Raw genomic sequence first — 16,405 nt, 5'->3', positions numbered from 1 at the left:
AGTTCGGCTTCTCCGACAATCTCGTTCCGATTTTCGCAGTAGTTTCCAGTACTTTTCTAATACCTTCAGGCTTTAACAATTCCGACTCGCACACAACGCCAGCTCTAAGTTACAAATGTACAAATTGTATTCCGCCTACTTTAACGATTCTCTTGAACTTTGCATGAGAAGTTTAAGATTTTTAATTTTTTTTTATATTATGCATATTCGTAACTTTTATAACTACTTGAATAAATTATTTAGATAGTATGTATTTATAATTTGTTTTATCGAGACGCAGCTTATTTTATGGCATGTATGGTTTTTTGTGGCACTGGCAAATGGGCTACACGATGGTTAACACCACCCATAGACATCGGCATTGTAAGAATTATAAACCATCCCTTACATCGATAATGCGCCATTAACCATGGGAACGAGATAGAATATCTGATGAGTACCTACCAAGACAGGCTTGTACAAAGCGTGGCAAAATACATGCAATTATGATATTTGATTATCATTGATGGAATTATATATTTTTTGAGTATAAATTTCCTAAATCTTTTCTCAAATAAATATATGTCGTTCGTCTCAATGAGGTCGTCAAGTAAATTGTTTATGTATGATTATTATGCTATAGTATAATAAAATAATAATGCTATAGTACAAGCCGAGATGGCCTAGTGGTTAGAACGCGTGAATCTTTACTGATGATCGTGGGTTCAAGCCCGGGCAAGCACCACTGAATTATCATGTGCTTAATTTGTTTTTATAATTTATCTCGTGCTTGACGGTGAAGGAAAACATTATGAGGAAAATAGCATTTGCATTGGAGCAGCGTGCTGTAATGAGCTCCAAACCTTATCATCAAGAAGAAGAAAGGCCGTAGCCCAGCAGTGGGACATTCACAAGCTGTTACATTTAACTTTATAATATTTAAACGGGTAACACCCACTCATCAATTCATTTAACGCCAAACCTGCATGTCTGATGAACCTGCATGTGTCTGATTTCGTTAAAATTCTGCCACATGTGTATTCTACCAACCCGCATTGGAGCAGCTTCTCCTACACTGGCGCACTCACTTTCCAAACTAGATCACAAGAATACTTAGTATTACTGTTTGGCGGTGAAATATATTATAAACGGGTGGTACCAACCCAGAGGAGCTTGGCCAAAGCCCTAACACTGAACTTTTTTAAATATAAACTTTTATCCGAATAAACGTGTACGTTCCATCATAGCCTTAATTTGGGATAGGCATATATCTTTAATTTAAAAAGTATAGTGTAGCGTATATGACCTAATAAATGCGATATGACGCCTTATCTGAAAATCGCACTAGATACTATATAATTCGATCCTTTATATAGCGAGAACTTGCGAATTGAGTCCTATTTGAAACTTTTATCCGAACCATGCTTAACCTTGCCACATGAATTCACATCGCAGTAATTCGCGTCACGTTTGCAAATTCACTTCGGGACGATTCGAAGTTTTGTGTTTTGTCTCTTTCTTTGTTATTATATAAAGACTAAAGAATTAAATAAAACAGTAATTTTTATTAAAAGTTTATTATGATTTTCGGATAAAATATTATTCAACTCTCCTTATTAATTTAAAAGATAAAGCCGACATTAACACAAGGACCATACCTGAAAATTGGATATAAATGCATCTTTAATTGTAAATTATATATGTGTATATATATGAGGTCGTCAACTACGAACTTGATACAGAGAATTAATTAATCCAGTATTGGAATCTATGTTCGTAGAATCTATAGCCATACAAGTTAATAAAAAAATCAAAGACACAGTAAAACCTCCTTTAAGTGTTTAATTGACAAATGTACACATATATAACTAGTAAGTAAAATATTATACCTTTGTACGTAAACCCACTCGCTTTTTTTACGCTTCGAATTAAGGCAATTAAGCTTACAAGCATTCACATAGGTCTTGTTGTCGGTCCCACACAGGGGCACATAGACTCTGTCGCAATTACGGCAACCAATGTATTCCAGCACAGGTAAAATATCTTTCACAGAAAATAATAGTGTTTCTCCAAGAAGCATAGATACTAATATGTATAGTGCTAAAATGTAAAATTTATTACGAATTAAACTTAATATTTCATTTTTATAACCTGTGGCAACAGATAATGCAAACGTCGGCGATTTTATTGTGCATAATATTTAACACGTTTTAAACAGAGATTTTATAGGACAATAACTATTGCCATCTCTATATTAGGTGTAGGGTTAAAAAGGGATGGCAAGTCTTAAAGTCATGTCAAATCAAGTCAAGATTGACGTAATGTAAGAAGCAAAATGTATAAAAACTTTTACAAGCATTTTTGAATGGAATTATCTTACTACCTTACTTTCGATTTTTTATATCAACATATTACGGCTACATTTTTTTTAATTTAAACCCGTAGCTTATATAATGGGTACATAATAATAGTATCAATTACATCAACATTGTGTTTCTATATTTTTATAAAGTGTGGCTTCAATTGTTGATTTAGGAATATTACGTTTCGTAGTTATATTTTATGGATGGTTATTACCATTGAAAAAAAACTTTACTTAAAGTCTAAATGTGGTTTTTTTTATAGAATAGGAAGGCGGACGAGCACATGGGCCACCTGATGGTAAGTGGTCACTAACGGCCCTCAATATTGGCATTGTAAGAAATGTCAACCATCGCTTACATAGCCTTACCTACTACCTAACCTTGGGGACTAAGATTTTATGTCCCTTGTGCCTGTAATTACACTGGCTCACTCACCCTTCAAACCGGAACACAACAATAACAAGTACTGCTGTTTTCCGGTAGAATATCTGATGAGTGGGTGGTAATTATAATACCCAGACGAGCTTAAACACACATAGGCATAACAAGAATTCGTGAAGGTGATATAAAAAAATAATATAATATATTAAAAGGGACAATTGTTTATAATTCGATTGATAACAAACATACGTAAATAAAAAGTAAAAAGTATATAAATTTATTAAATAATTAAATATCAAAATTCATGAATATATTGTTTTACATCCTTGATTTATACATTTGTAATTTTCAGTCACAAAAGTTTTTCGAATGAGATTCATTAATAATTTAGCACAGATTAAAATATACATAAATCGAAATAAAGCAATTAAAGCGATTTTAATCTGCTTTTCTCGCGAATTAAAGGTTTGATGTATTTTGTATTTTAAATAATATTTACTTTATTGCAGGAATAATATATTGTGATTTTTTTTTCGAGTTTAAAAAATAGTTTAATCATAATTTATAATTATTAGATTAATAACTCACCAAGCATTGTGTTCTAAATTAGTGATTTCGTGAACATTAATTCCTTAATTAATGTGTATTAATATTCCATAATAGTTAAAGTCGCAATTTGCCGCATAATTAACTTTTAATGTCGTAATTTGATGCTATTAAAAATATAAAAAGCATTTTTACGTTTAATTAAACAACAAAGAAATCAGTTAATCGAAATAGGCTTTGTGTTAACCCGCTTCTGTACCACCCACTTATCAGATATTCTACCGTTAAACGGATTGCCGTTTAACGGTAGAATATCTGATAAGTGGGTGTAATACTTACTTGAGTTGCGTACCGGTTAGAAAGGTGTGTGAAGTGTAACTACAGGCACAAGGGACATACCATCCTGGTTCCCAAGGTTAGTGGCGCATTAGTTATACCGGTTTTTGTTCCTTGGTCAAGCCCAACCCGACTTTTGTCGGCCTTTTTTCAGGAGCAGACTGGAATTAAAAAAGTGGTGATGTTGCATTCCTAACGAAATTAAAACACGCAATATCTGTGCCTTCACGATGAGTCTGCGCGAAGTCTTACCACCGATAATTTTGATAAATTGAATTTTGACGAGCCGGTTGGCGTGGTTGGTAGATACTTGCCATTCACACCGAAGGTTGTGGGTTCGATTCCCACCCAGGACAGACATTTGTTTGCATGAACATGTCTGTTTGTCATCAGTCTGGGTGTAATTATCTATATAAATTTACTGGTGGTAGGGCTTTATGCAAGCTCGTCTGGGTAGGTACCACCCACTCATCAGATATTCTACCGCAAAACAGCAATACTTGATATTGTTGTGTTCCGGTTTGAAGGGTGAGTGAGCCAGTGTAATTACAGGCACAAGGGACATAAAATCTTAGTTCCCAAGGTTGGTGGCGCATTGGCTATCAGCGATGGTTTTACATGTCTTACAATGCCAATGTCTAAGGGCGTTTGGTGACCACTTACCATCAGGTGGCCCATATGCTCGTCCACCTTCCTATTCTATAAAAAAATAAAAAAATAAAATAAGTATGTATTTACAAAAAGAAAAGTAGTGTATGAGGTATATCTGATTGTCATAGCACAAGGTCTGCTTAATTTGGGATCAGATGGCCGTGTGTGAATAATGTCCCAGGATATTATTATTGTTGTATGTTACTAAACTAAATAATATTATTACAAAGTAAAAAGTTAAGTATTTGCCTGTAAATGTAAGGTTGGTGGATACACATGTGGCATTTTAATCCATGCAGGTTTCTTCACGAGGTTTTCCTTCAGCGTATTAGCGATTCATTCAGCGATTTACGCGTTCTAACTACTGAACCATTGGCTCTTTTTTTAACAGCCTGTGAATGTCCCATTGCTGAGCTAAGGCCTTCTGTCCTTTTTTGAGGAGAAGGTTTGGAGCTTATTCCACCACGCTGCTCCAATGCGGGTTGGTGGAATACACCTGTAGCAGAATCTCAGTGAAATTAGACACATTCAAGTTTCCTCAGGATGTTTTACTTTACCGACAAGCACGAGATGAATTATAAACACAAATTAAGCGCATAAAAATTCAGAGGTTAAGATTCACCCGTTCTAATCACTGGCCCATCTCGGCTTTTTCATCGCTCTTTACAGTCAAATTAATAAAAAAATAATATAGTCAAATTTATAAAATTCTTAAAGGAAAAAGGGTTAGTAACGAACCCGGAATTTTGGGTTCTTCTTGGAATATCTCGCTGTACGTCAAAAGAACACGTAAATTAAATAAACATTTCTTAAAGTTTGAAAGGCGTACATAAAGACGGTAAATATGATTGTTGATAAGCGACGACGCTTTAGAAACATAATTAAAATGCTAAAACTGTTTTTTTCTAATTAATTTATTTCTAAACTTTCACTTTGAATTAAATTTAAATTTTATTTCTTTATTATTATTGAATTATTTATAGTTAGTATTACTCTGTTTTTGTTTTTTCAATTTTTATTCGAACCTAGAACCTACTTATTAGTCATAGGATGAGTGTATTTTTTTTTTTAATTTGTGCAACTAATTATAATCATATATTCTAAAATATATATAATCATAATATATATAGTTATTAGAACACAAGTTATCGTTATGATAAAAATATTAAAAAAGTATATCTTAGGTTCTTTATCTTTTAGTAGTGCAATAGTCTGTGGCGCCATCTATTATCGGCTAGAAAAAAATTGTTGATATTGTTTTCGTATTGACCTTATTATGTCGGTAGATGGCGTGATAGTGCTACTTTTTTTTTAAATATTTTATTTTTTCAAAAATATAAAAGTTTCCTAAAATTTTACTAAAATTACACATAAAATGTTATATAACACATTACGCAAATACAATATTTCTTAACAAAATGATAACCAATTTAAAAAATATATGTGGTTATTTTTTTATAATTATCACATTTTTTCATTTTTTAACATAATTCAAACTAAAAAAAGGTAAAAGGAAAAAAATATTTGTCAGAAGTGGGATTCGAACCCACGCCCTCAGAGAGGACCAGAACAGCTCACACCCGCTTAGCGGGCAAGGAATCCTTGAGTCTGGCGCCTTAGACCGCTCGGCCATCCTGACTGATGGCAACTGTGACGAAATTATTAATCATATACTATAAATGCAATTGGATGGTATAAAAATGTTACATTTTAAAATTGGAACTAACATTATTCATTCTGAACGCCCTTATCGAATTAATCAAATATAAATGACATGACAATAATATGGTGTTGTAATGATGTATGCATAACTGAATTTGATAAAACCTTGTTAAGTATTAATAAAAAAAAACAAATGAAAATTCATTTATGTTTTTTGATTAATATTTAACGCAAATTTTAAATATATTATTTCTTTAGCCGTTAAGGTTATTTTTATATGAACATACTTAAAAATAGTACATTCATATGAAAATTAAAATACGCTAAACGTTTAAATTAAAGACGTAACATGTGCCGCCAGATGGCGCTATTTTAGTAGATATTTCCGGAACATTTATTTTATCTTCATTTTATTTAAACCTGATACTTGTAAATTAAGCTGTTATTTGATAAGTTGGATTTCGCAGAAAATATACTTATACAGCCAGACAACACGTACACTAAGACACAGACATACAATATTACTTTAGAACATACTCCGTCCGTAACCGTAACAGCCAGTGAATGTCCCACTGCTGGGCTAAAGGCCTCCTCTCCCTTTTTGAGGAGAAGGTTTGGAGCTTATTCTACCACGCTGCCCCAATGCGGGTTGGTAGAGTCGTGTGGCAGCTTCATACGAAGTTTTCGTTTAATAAACTCGAAGCCTTCTTAAGATTTAATAAAAGTTTAACCAACGTCTTAATTCATAACTTAGCTGTGAACTGTAGTCAATATTAATGTTTCACAAACTCAAGCCAGCCATTGAGGCTTATCTAAACACACATCAATGTGTTCATACTTATTCACTAAGCAACCAAGCTGAGCATAAAATCAGTAACAAATTTCTACACCATTAGACTTCTAAGAACCAAGATGAATGGTTAGTATTAAATTAATGGTATTTGCACGGATGGATGGCGCGAGAGCCTGTGGGAATAGTAGTGTTGTGACGCGTACCAATTTATGTTGGATCCCGATTTCAGTATTCGCGTTTCGAGCGGGACAAAGTCCAATTAATTTTGCTTTTTTCTTCTAATACTTATAGCTTACAAAATGTATAATTTAACATAGAATCCGTAGTAATCGCTCACGCTGTCAGGGGTAGGAGAAAAGGACAAAGGGTACCTGACATCTACTGTCACAATCGCAGGCGAAGCTCGTGCAAATTAATAATATAATAAAATAACAAATAATAAAATCACTCTAGGTCTCGTCAGCTCCAATTGCGATCAGTCCTTACCCGTTACCTCAGTCTGGTCGTTTTTGATTACCTATGTAATTAATAAGGTTTTATTGTTTTAATTAGTTCATTATAAACAATTTATATGCTCGTTATTTGTGTCCCGATATTGTCGCGCTGTTTAAATATCTTGACAACACTATAGCCAAAGATTTACATATTCCACGTATCGTCTTTAAGTCACAAGATAATTATCAAAGCCTTTAATGTAGTTGAGTGAGTAATCAAAGTAACCGGACTAATACAATTACGAGTTACTGATTGAACCTCAAAAACCCTTTAATCAAAAAGGGAGAGGTGGCCTTAGTTCAGCTGTGCGACATTCACAGGCTGTTACTGCTTGAACTAAGATAAAAGTATCTTAATTGCGTCAGGTGTTTGACATAAAAAAATGTAGTCTATATTCTTCTATGGGGTTCAAGCTTGCTTCATAACAAATTTCATCAAAATCGGATCAGTGGTTTAGCTGTGGAATCGTGACATACATACAGAGTTGGCACTTTCGAATTTATAATATTAGTAAAGATTACTCATATCAAAGTATATTTTTATTTATTCTTTAACTTTATATTATTTTCGCTCTTTTTATTGAAATAAGAATTATTTACATTGAGGATTGTACAATACAACCAAACTAGAAATATATACTGTTAAATCGCAATTTCTATTATCTATGCGAACAATTAAACAGTTGAGACTCGTATTATAAATAAAAGTACCTTTTTTATATAGAATAGGAAGGTGTACGAGCATATGGGCTACTTGATAGTAAGTGGTCACTAACGCCCATAGACATTGGCATTGTAAGAAATGTTAACCATCGCTTACATCACCAATACGCCAACCTTGGGATCTAAGATGTTATGTCCCTTGTGCCTGTAATTACACTGGCTTACTCACCCTTCAAACTGGAACACAACAATACCAAGTCCTGCTGTTTTGCGGTAGAATATCTGATGAGTAGGTGGTACCTACCCAGACGAGCTTGCACAAAGCTTTACCACCAGTACCTCCGCCGTATCTAACTGTAGGTCTTAACACGATAAACTCAAACGAATGGTTTTTAATACGGTTTTAACGAATGGACGGAGTTATTCACAATGATTCATGGGGACGGTTCAGGTGTATTAATCACTAAAGTAATGCAAATTGGCTGAAATATGACGATATTGACTACCTCTAATCCTATGAGTAGTTCATAACGCAGTTGGTTGCCTGAAAGAGATCGGTATGTAGCGATAGGGCCGCCAAAGTTGGATGCTAATTAGGATGTATCCATGTGTTATGTATTTTTATAATCTGTGGCGTACAACAAAGTATATTCTATCTAAATATCAGAAAATATCGTACCGTCCGGGAGCTTTACTAGCGTGCGCCATATAAGCCGATAGAGTTACATGTATGTATTACGATATACATTTTTTACGCAGACCCTTATTCTACCCTTACGAAACTGGGAGGAGTGGCTAGAAGCTATATACATATAGTATGTCATTTGTACGTATGTAACGGTGTTAAAAAAAAGAAATATGTTATGGTCATAATATATAAAATACTCTGAAACTAAATTAAAATATAAATTTCGTAAAAAAAACGATTTTACTGTATCATTTATTCCACTGTACTTTAAATCAATTCGAACTGTAGTAAAATTCAAGCGACAACAGCGTTCAAGCTGAATTATATTTTAAATTAAATAAAATGACATTTTTTTTAAATAGCACTTACTATAAATTCTTTTACCTTGTATTAAATGGCTACTAATTAACTGAATAGTCACAAATTATTTTACTGCCAAAGAACTACAGATTCCTGTATTTTGGTTTGAAGTGTGAGTAGTAGTAAGTAGTAACAGCCTGTAAATGTCCCACTGCTGGGCTAAGGCCTCCTTTCCCTTTTTGAGGAGAAGCTTTGGAGCTTATTCCACCACGGTGCTCCAATGCGGGTTGGTGGAATACACATGTGGCAGAATTTCGATGAAATTAGACACATGCAGGTTTCCTCACGATGTTTTCCTTCACCGAAAAGCACGAGATGAATTATAAACAGAAATTAAGCACATGAAAATTCAGAGGTGCTTGCCCGGGTTTGAACCCACGTTCATCGGTTAAGATTCACGCGTTCTTACCACTGGGCCATCTCGACTTTGAAGTGTGAGTAATTCAGCGTAACAGCCACAATGGACATAACCCAAAAATGCCAATGCATATTGGCAAAGGTGGCCACTTTTCATCATGAGTTATTTAATCGTTTACTTTCTAAAATAAGAGCAGATATGCACACAATAATAACCGATTATAATGCTTAAATTTATTTTCTAAGTAGGTTCATAACATTTCGGTTTATTAGTTCGGTGTTTGTACTTACTTAGGCGGCACAAGTTAATATCATTAGGGATCTTAGATCCGAGGTATGTAGGTCACAGCCTAATGTATGAGATGAGATTAACGTCGGCTCTGTCGTATATGACGAACAGATTTATTAGGGGAAAATATCAAAAACGACCTATTTGGTAGAAAATGTGGTCTTCACGGATCGCCCTGATTTGAAGCATCGATTTATTTGACCATCATGTTTAGGTATCGGTATTTATTGCAGGACTTTTTAAGTAAACAAAACCTTTAATAGGCTTTGATGATAAATGGTAACCAATATAAATATTGGCTCTAAAAATGATTCATTATTTCTAACGTCGTCAATGCTCCTCCAAAATTAGGAACTAAGTAAACCTCCCTCAACATTCAAACTGGAACACAATATTAGTAGTATTTTTATAGTAAAGGTTGGCGGACGAGCATATGGGCCACCTGATGGTAAGTGATCACCAACGCCCATAGACATTGGCATTGTAAGAAATGTTAACCATCGCTTACATCGCCAATGCGCCACCAACCTTGGGAATTAAGATGCTATGTCCCTTGTGCCTGTTATTACACTGGCTCAGTAGTTGCTGTTTAATGTTAGTTTAAGTGATGATACACATAGCCAAGTTTCATTTTCGTCCAAAGAAACAGAATTGCGACCATAAAATGCTTAGCTTTCTTACCACTGTTCAATAACATGATGATTTATGATTTGTACATACCTATTTAAATTTTTTAATTACTTAAATAATATCTTGAAGAAAATTCTAGTCGCAATTAACCGTTCGAAGAGCCAGCTAGCGATAAAATAAAAAGAAAATATATTTTATTATGATAAAAAAAGCTTGCACGGAACAAACATTTTGTAGTTCAACATTTTTCATTTTAATGTTTGAAGATCTTAGGAAAATAAAACCTCTTTGAAAACAACAATAACCAAGGGAAAGATAAAGAAATATTTTTCTATTGTAGAATAAAATCATATAATAAAATCTTAGTAGAAAGTCTTAACTGTAATACGACACAAATACTCTATAACTTAAAGGCTTAGTATCTCGGCTGTTCTGAAGAAAGGGACACAATATGCTCCGAAATACGGTACATCCAGTGGTTGAAAAGAGATAGTGTATTATAGTCCAGGTCGTAAAGATACGATACAGATACGAAAGCTTTTAAAATCAAGTAATTGAATGGATGTATTATAAAGTAGAGCTCTCCTTGTCTAATATTCACGAAGGTATTTAGACCGCAAATTATTAGTATGAGATAACACATCTGTACACTTTCATTATCTTCGATAGTGAAGGTTAGAGATATTTATTTTCTCAAAAGATTTACATTTAAATCACTTACAGAGAAAAGCTGAGATGGCCTAGTGGTTAGAACGCGTGAATCTTAACCGATGATCGTGGGTTCAAACCCAAGCACCACTGAATTTTCATGTACTTAATTTGTGTTTATAATTCATCTCGTGCTTGACGGTGAAGGAAAACATCGTGAGGTTGTGTCTAATTTCATTGAAAATATGCCACATGTGTATTCTACCAACCCGCATTGGAGGAGCGTGATGGAATAAGCTCCAAAGCTTCTCCTCAAAAGGGAGAGGAGGCCTTTGCCCAGCAGCGGGACATTAACAGGCTGTTACTGTTACAGAGAAAATTACAGAACAGTTAGTAGAAAAATTAAATTGAATATGCGTACATAGTAATACGATGAATGTTACAATGACCTAATAATATCAGTACAGTGCAAACAAGTATGGATATTTTGTGATGTGAAGTAGGGTAATCTAGTAAAAATTTTGAGCGTATACAAAGTAATGATAACAAAGGGAGGTGACACATTAGATAAATCTGATATTTTTAAATTGATTTTTAATAGGTAATGTACAATATATAATGTGTGTATTTATTTATGATTATGCTTATAAATATATATAGTTGTTACTTACGAGTTTACTTCTTTTTCAATAAATTCAATTCAATTTCATGTTTAAGTTCATTTACTTATAAAATAAGTATGTTTTGTCATTATCTGGGAAGACAGCAGAGCTATTGACAATTTAATAGTCTGAACACAGTCGCGGTAATAATTTCTATTATAAAAACTTTTTTCAATTCAAACAATTCAATCTTTTCGAGCGTTTACGAAACTTTGCCTACAATATTTCTGTGCAAAGATTTAGAAAATTATTAATAAGTTTATAAGAAATTATAATTTATAAGAAATAATAATAATCCCTTTAAATATTTTTCTAATGAAACTCTTGCTAAGGAATACTTTAAAAACCTATCGTATGTACATTATTAAAAAACTAAATGTTGTTATAAATAGTACTTATTTATCTATAGTCATAAAATAGTTTGTCAATGAACAGCATCAGCTAAGAATAGATTTTTGGAAATTTCATCTATAATTATTGGGGTACACAAATGGAAGGGGTAACTTAATACGAATTTTGCGTATACTATGTCGTGAGAGATAGTGTAAGCATATGATACAATTTTTGTCACATTTCTTACAATATTGCAAATCCAAGTTCCGTTGCTATATTCAAATCAAATCTACAACTTTAATAGACACCGATTTCTCCTAATATTTGGAACGTGTCGATGTTGCATATGCACGGAATGCTATAGTGAGCATGCTAATTTGTCTCTCTGTTGCGACATTCGTACGACAAACGCGAGATGTTTAAAAAAATAGTACTGAGTTTCAAGCAAGTGGATTTCGGTAGAACTTACAGCCAAAACCTGTGGTATCGTTTATTTAAATTCAATCTTGTTTTTTTATATAGTAGGAAAGCGGACGAGCAAAATCAAAGGGATACTTAATGATGAGTTGTCACCACCGCCCATAGACATCTGCCTTGTAAGAAATATTACATCGCCAATGCACCACCAACCTTTGCAACGAAGATGTTATGTCCATTGTGCCTGTAGTTACACTGGCACTCTCCCTTCCATCCTGAACATAACAATACATAGTATTGGTGTTTGGTGGTAGAATACTTATGTATGCGATTAGTGGGCGGTACCTACCCAGACGGACTTGTAAAAATCTCTATCATCAAGTAAAACATTTCGATTCAGAAAGTCCTGGTAAACAACAACTTGAATAAAGAATATTTTGAAATATATTCCTAATATAACAATTAATATTATATAGTATACATTGATATATTCGAGATATGTCGACCACTTCGACTAACTTGCAAGTTGCAAGTCGTAAATTTTGTGTTTAGTTGATTGACTGGTTAAATAACAAAAGCAAACTAAGTTGCAACAGTACCGCTGTTCATAATTCAAAACAATACATTCACACAATTCTGTAGTTTAGGTATTAATTGATACATTTTAAAATTTCCAATTTATTATCTAGGTTAATACGTACGGATAATACGTATGATATAAACGATTTAATCAATCAGCTAATCAGATTGCTGAAATCAGCAGATTTAATCTTTGCTTAAGGTTCACATGTCCTGACCCATGGTCTGTCTCTCGCATTTTACTTTATGTATTATGGTTTTTGTCCTAATTGTATTATATAGCGGCAACGTTGGCTTTTAACATTATTTTCCTGATATAAACAGAGGCCAATTTATCAACTCATATAGCGTCCCACTACAAGGTACCCTGATTCCCAGGGAACCAGTGTCAGTCCATTGATAAGAGCAGGGAGGTCGATGGTGGTAAGAGCTCTTTTTATTGTATCATTAACTTAAGTAACAAACGTGCTTAGTACCGCTTCCATGATAATAAAAGAGGACAATACGTCAACGTGACGTCACACAAGAATTTTGTCCCAGTTCCGAGAGAGTAAGCAATCCGTTTTTTACTTTTCACTACAAATTCTCACTGATCGTATGAGCGTCAATAGTTCAAGGCACGTTTCAGATTGGTATTAAAAGGCTTTCGTCATCTAAAACTCATGTTAAGCCGGTTCGATGCATTATATAGTCTATTAAAAATCCTATATGTAAACAATCAGGATATTAATTTGTGTGTAAAGTCTGATGACATAATGTATATTATTTTCACTCCTACAACTCCAAAGATAATTTTGCCCATGCCTATGTATTTATTGTTGATATGCCCTGATTATTTATGTATGCTTATAGTTGCACTTTTATATCAATTAAAATACAAAGGCATCTTAATATTTATAATTTTATCTATCAAAGGGGAACTTTTACTAATTTTAGGAGAATTCAAAATGACAAAATAATTATATATTATGATGTGCAGCTTATTTTCATTGAAATAATTATAATTGATTTTGAGAATACCAATTGAAAAAATATATTGCTATTATTTAAAGGCTTTGAATTGGATGGTTAAAAACTCTCAATGACATGATTTTAATTACAAATGTATTGAATGTGTAGCTCGTACTTATTGCATTTATAATATACAATAGATTTGTTTTCTATTGAAGTTTTGCGGTAAGAGGAACTAGTTGGCACAGAGAAGGTTCTGACTAACAAAAAATCAAGAATAGTTTTAATTTGGTAGAATAGTATAGTTTCGAGTCCTGAATAATATACCGAGTCTGTAAGCGAACGCCACATGCACCATTTTGGAAAATTGGCACAACAAACCAGTTTTTCGAAGATTTGTTCTCTTTCACGCCATCTACGTTAAATAGTTATTTTAGAAATTATAAAGCATAATATTTCCTTTAACTTTTGTACGAAACATTGTTGAATCAGATAAATGGTTCACGAGTTACTGCAGAGTCAAATACCAGGATTATGTATACAAATAAATAATAAGGAAGTTATTTTAAAATAACTACATACTTTTAAGTTAATATGGCTATTAACGAGTTACAAAGTTTAAAGGTCAACGAAAACCAACAAGGTAGCATAGGACAATAGTATGCCTATAATGGTGGTCTGTCGCAACAGTGAAACCGAACCGAATACGAAATGATATTACGAACTAGACAATGCTTTTCCGATAGTGTTGTGCACACAAGTTCCCTAAGTATCGATTGATTGGATCGTTAATTTTATAGTTATGTACTTGAGTACAAAGATTTACATGAATATGAAATTGACAATGTGTGGCCAATGTTTAATGCATACTAAATCTTATGCCTGACAAAGGCGGATCCGCAAAGAAAGTAATTTTGTATCTACTTAATTATGTATTTATGTAATGTACTCGTGCTAGATAGATAATGTCGTTCTGAGATATATTATTTATAAATACAATGCGATTTCACAAATTAATTTTGATAGCATCGTCTGTTATTGGTGGTAGACCTTAATGCAAGCTCGTCTGGGTAGGTACCATCCACTCATCAGATATTCTACCACAAAAATAGTACTTTGTGTTGTTGTGTTCCTGTTTTAAGGTTAAGTGAGCCAGTGTAATTACGGATATAACATCTTAGTTCCCAACGTTGTTGGCGAATTGGTGACGTAAGCGATGGTTAACATTTCTTGCAATGCAAATGTCTATGCGCTTTATGGGCCACCATTTGGGCCACCATATGGGCCACCAGATGGTAAGTACTCACCACTATCCGGTGGGCCATATGCTCGTCCGCCTTCTTTCTTCGTTATTCTATAAAAAAAGTCTTATTTTTTTGTATAAATATTATGTTCGAACAAAAATTCCTTACACTTTTGCCTTATTGTTTTAACGTCTACTGAGCCGATTATCGTGAGCTCTCCCACTCACACGAGGGCAAAACCGTGGGCTTGTACTTAATGATGAGTACTTTACTCAAATTATTTTTTAAGCGAAGAAAGTAAATTACAATTTATATATATATATTATTGACACAGAAACAATTGGCAAAAACAGAGTAATTTTATCATATAAATGAACAACGTTGTATTATGATATATAACAACGCTTCACAAATAAGCCCTACACCGCCTACGGGCAGTTTTTCCATTGTCTCTTAGATATATTACAATACAAAAGCGAATCGTTGACGTCCTATCGAGCTTAGGAACTCACAGGCAAGGGGATTATTAAAAAAAAATCCTTATTCGACGTATGTTATCCATTTAAACAGCTTAATTTTAATTGTACGCTTTTAAGGTGGATCTCCAGATAGCTTACACTGCGTGAAAAAAAAAGTCTCCAGCTGTTGGTCTTCTATATTATTGATTTGGATGAAATTTACCACATACATTATTATTATTTACGTACGGGAAAATCCTCATGGGTTATCCCCAAGCTGGATCTGATGGAGGGCTATGTCGAACTACAACCAACTAAAGCCACCACGTATTCCTTCACCCCTTAACATATAACATCAGAAGTAAGTAAGATGTATGGTTTTTTCTTTATAGAATAGGAAGGCGGACGAGCATATGGGCCACCTGATGGTAAGTGGTCACCAACGCTCTTAGACATTGGCATTGTAAGAAATGTCAACCATCGCTTACATATCCAATGCGCCACCAACCTTGGGAACTAAGATTTTATGTCCCTTGTGCCTGTAATTACACTGGCTCAGTCACCCTTCAAACCGGAACACAACAATATCAAGTATTGCTGTTTTGCGGTAGAATATCTGATGAGTGGGTGGTACCTACCCAGACGAGCTTGCACAAAGCCCTACCACAAACAAATTATCTGACGTAAGATTAATATTTATTACAATGCCATTGTGTAAAGATAGTGCTGACTATCAAGTGTCCACATATCATAAATATATTGATTCTCAATGTAATGTTGTTTTACGACATAAAAATACTAAACGCTAAATAAACAACCCTCAATACAACTCTCCTCTTAACTGCTACAACTTTCATTTACATTTTTATTTTTAGATCTGTTACTTGTATAACAAATGCGGATACGACCTTTCGAAATCGA

At 33.7% G+C, this 16,405-nt stretch overlaps 1 long non-coding RNA gene and 1 other non-coding gene across 2 annotated transcripts; both read right to left on the bottom strand.

The window, feature by feature from the left end:
* Positions 1-1,540: 1,540 nt before the first annotated feature.
* Positions 1,541-3,389, bottom strand: LOC126777722 (uncharacterized). The gene is made up of 3 exons (XR_007670075.1): positions 3,312-3,389; positions 1,869-2,079; positions 1,541-1,637 (listed from the first exon to the last, which is right to left on the bottom strand). It is a non-coding gene; the product is annotated as an uncharacterized LOC126777722 (long non-coding RNA).
* Positions 3,390-5,781: 2,392 nt separating this feature from the next.
* Positions 5,782-5,895, bottom strand: Trnal-caa (transfer RNA leucine (anticodon CAA)). The gene is made up of 2 exons: positions 5,858-5,895; positions 5,782-5,826 (listed from the first exon to the last, which is right to left on the bottom strand). It is a non-coding gene; the product is annotated as a tRNA-Leu (tRNA).
* Between the last annotated feature and the right edge of the window lie 10,510 nt (positions 5,896-16,405).

Source organism: Nymphalis io, chromosome 23 (genome assembly GCF_905147045.1).
Source record: "Nymphalis io chromosome 23, ilAglIoxx1.1, whole genome shotgun sequence".
NCBI lineage: Eukaryota > Metazoa > Arthropoda > Insecta > Lepidoptera > Nymphalidae > Nymphalis > Nymphalis io.
The sequence above is the reverse complement of the archived record's forward strand: the minus strand, read 5'-3'. Positions and strand labels throughout refer to the sequence as shown.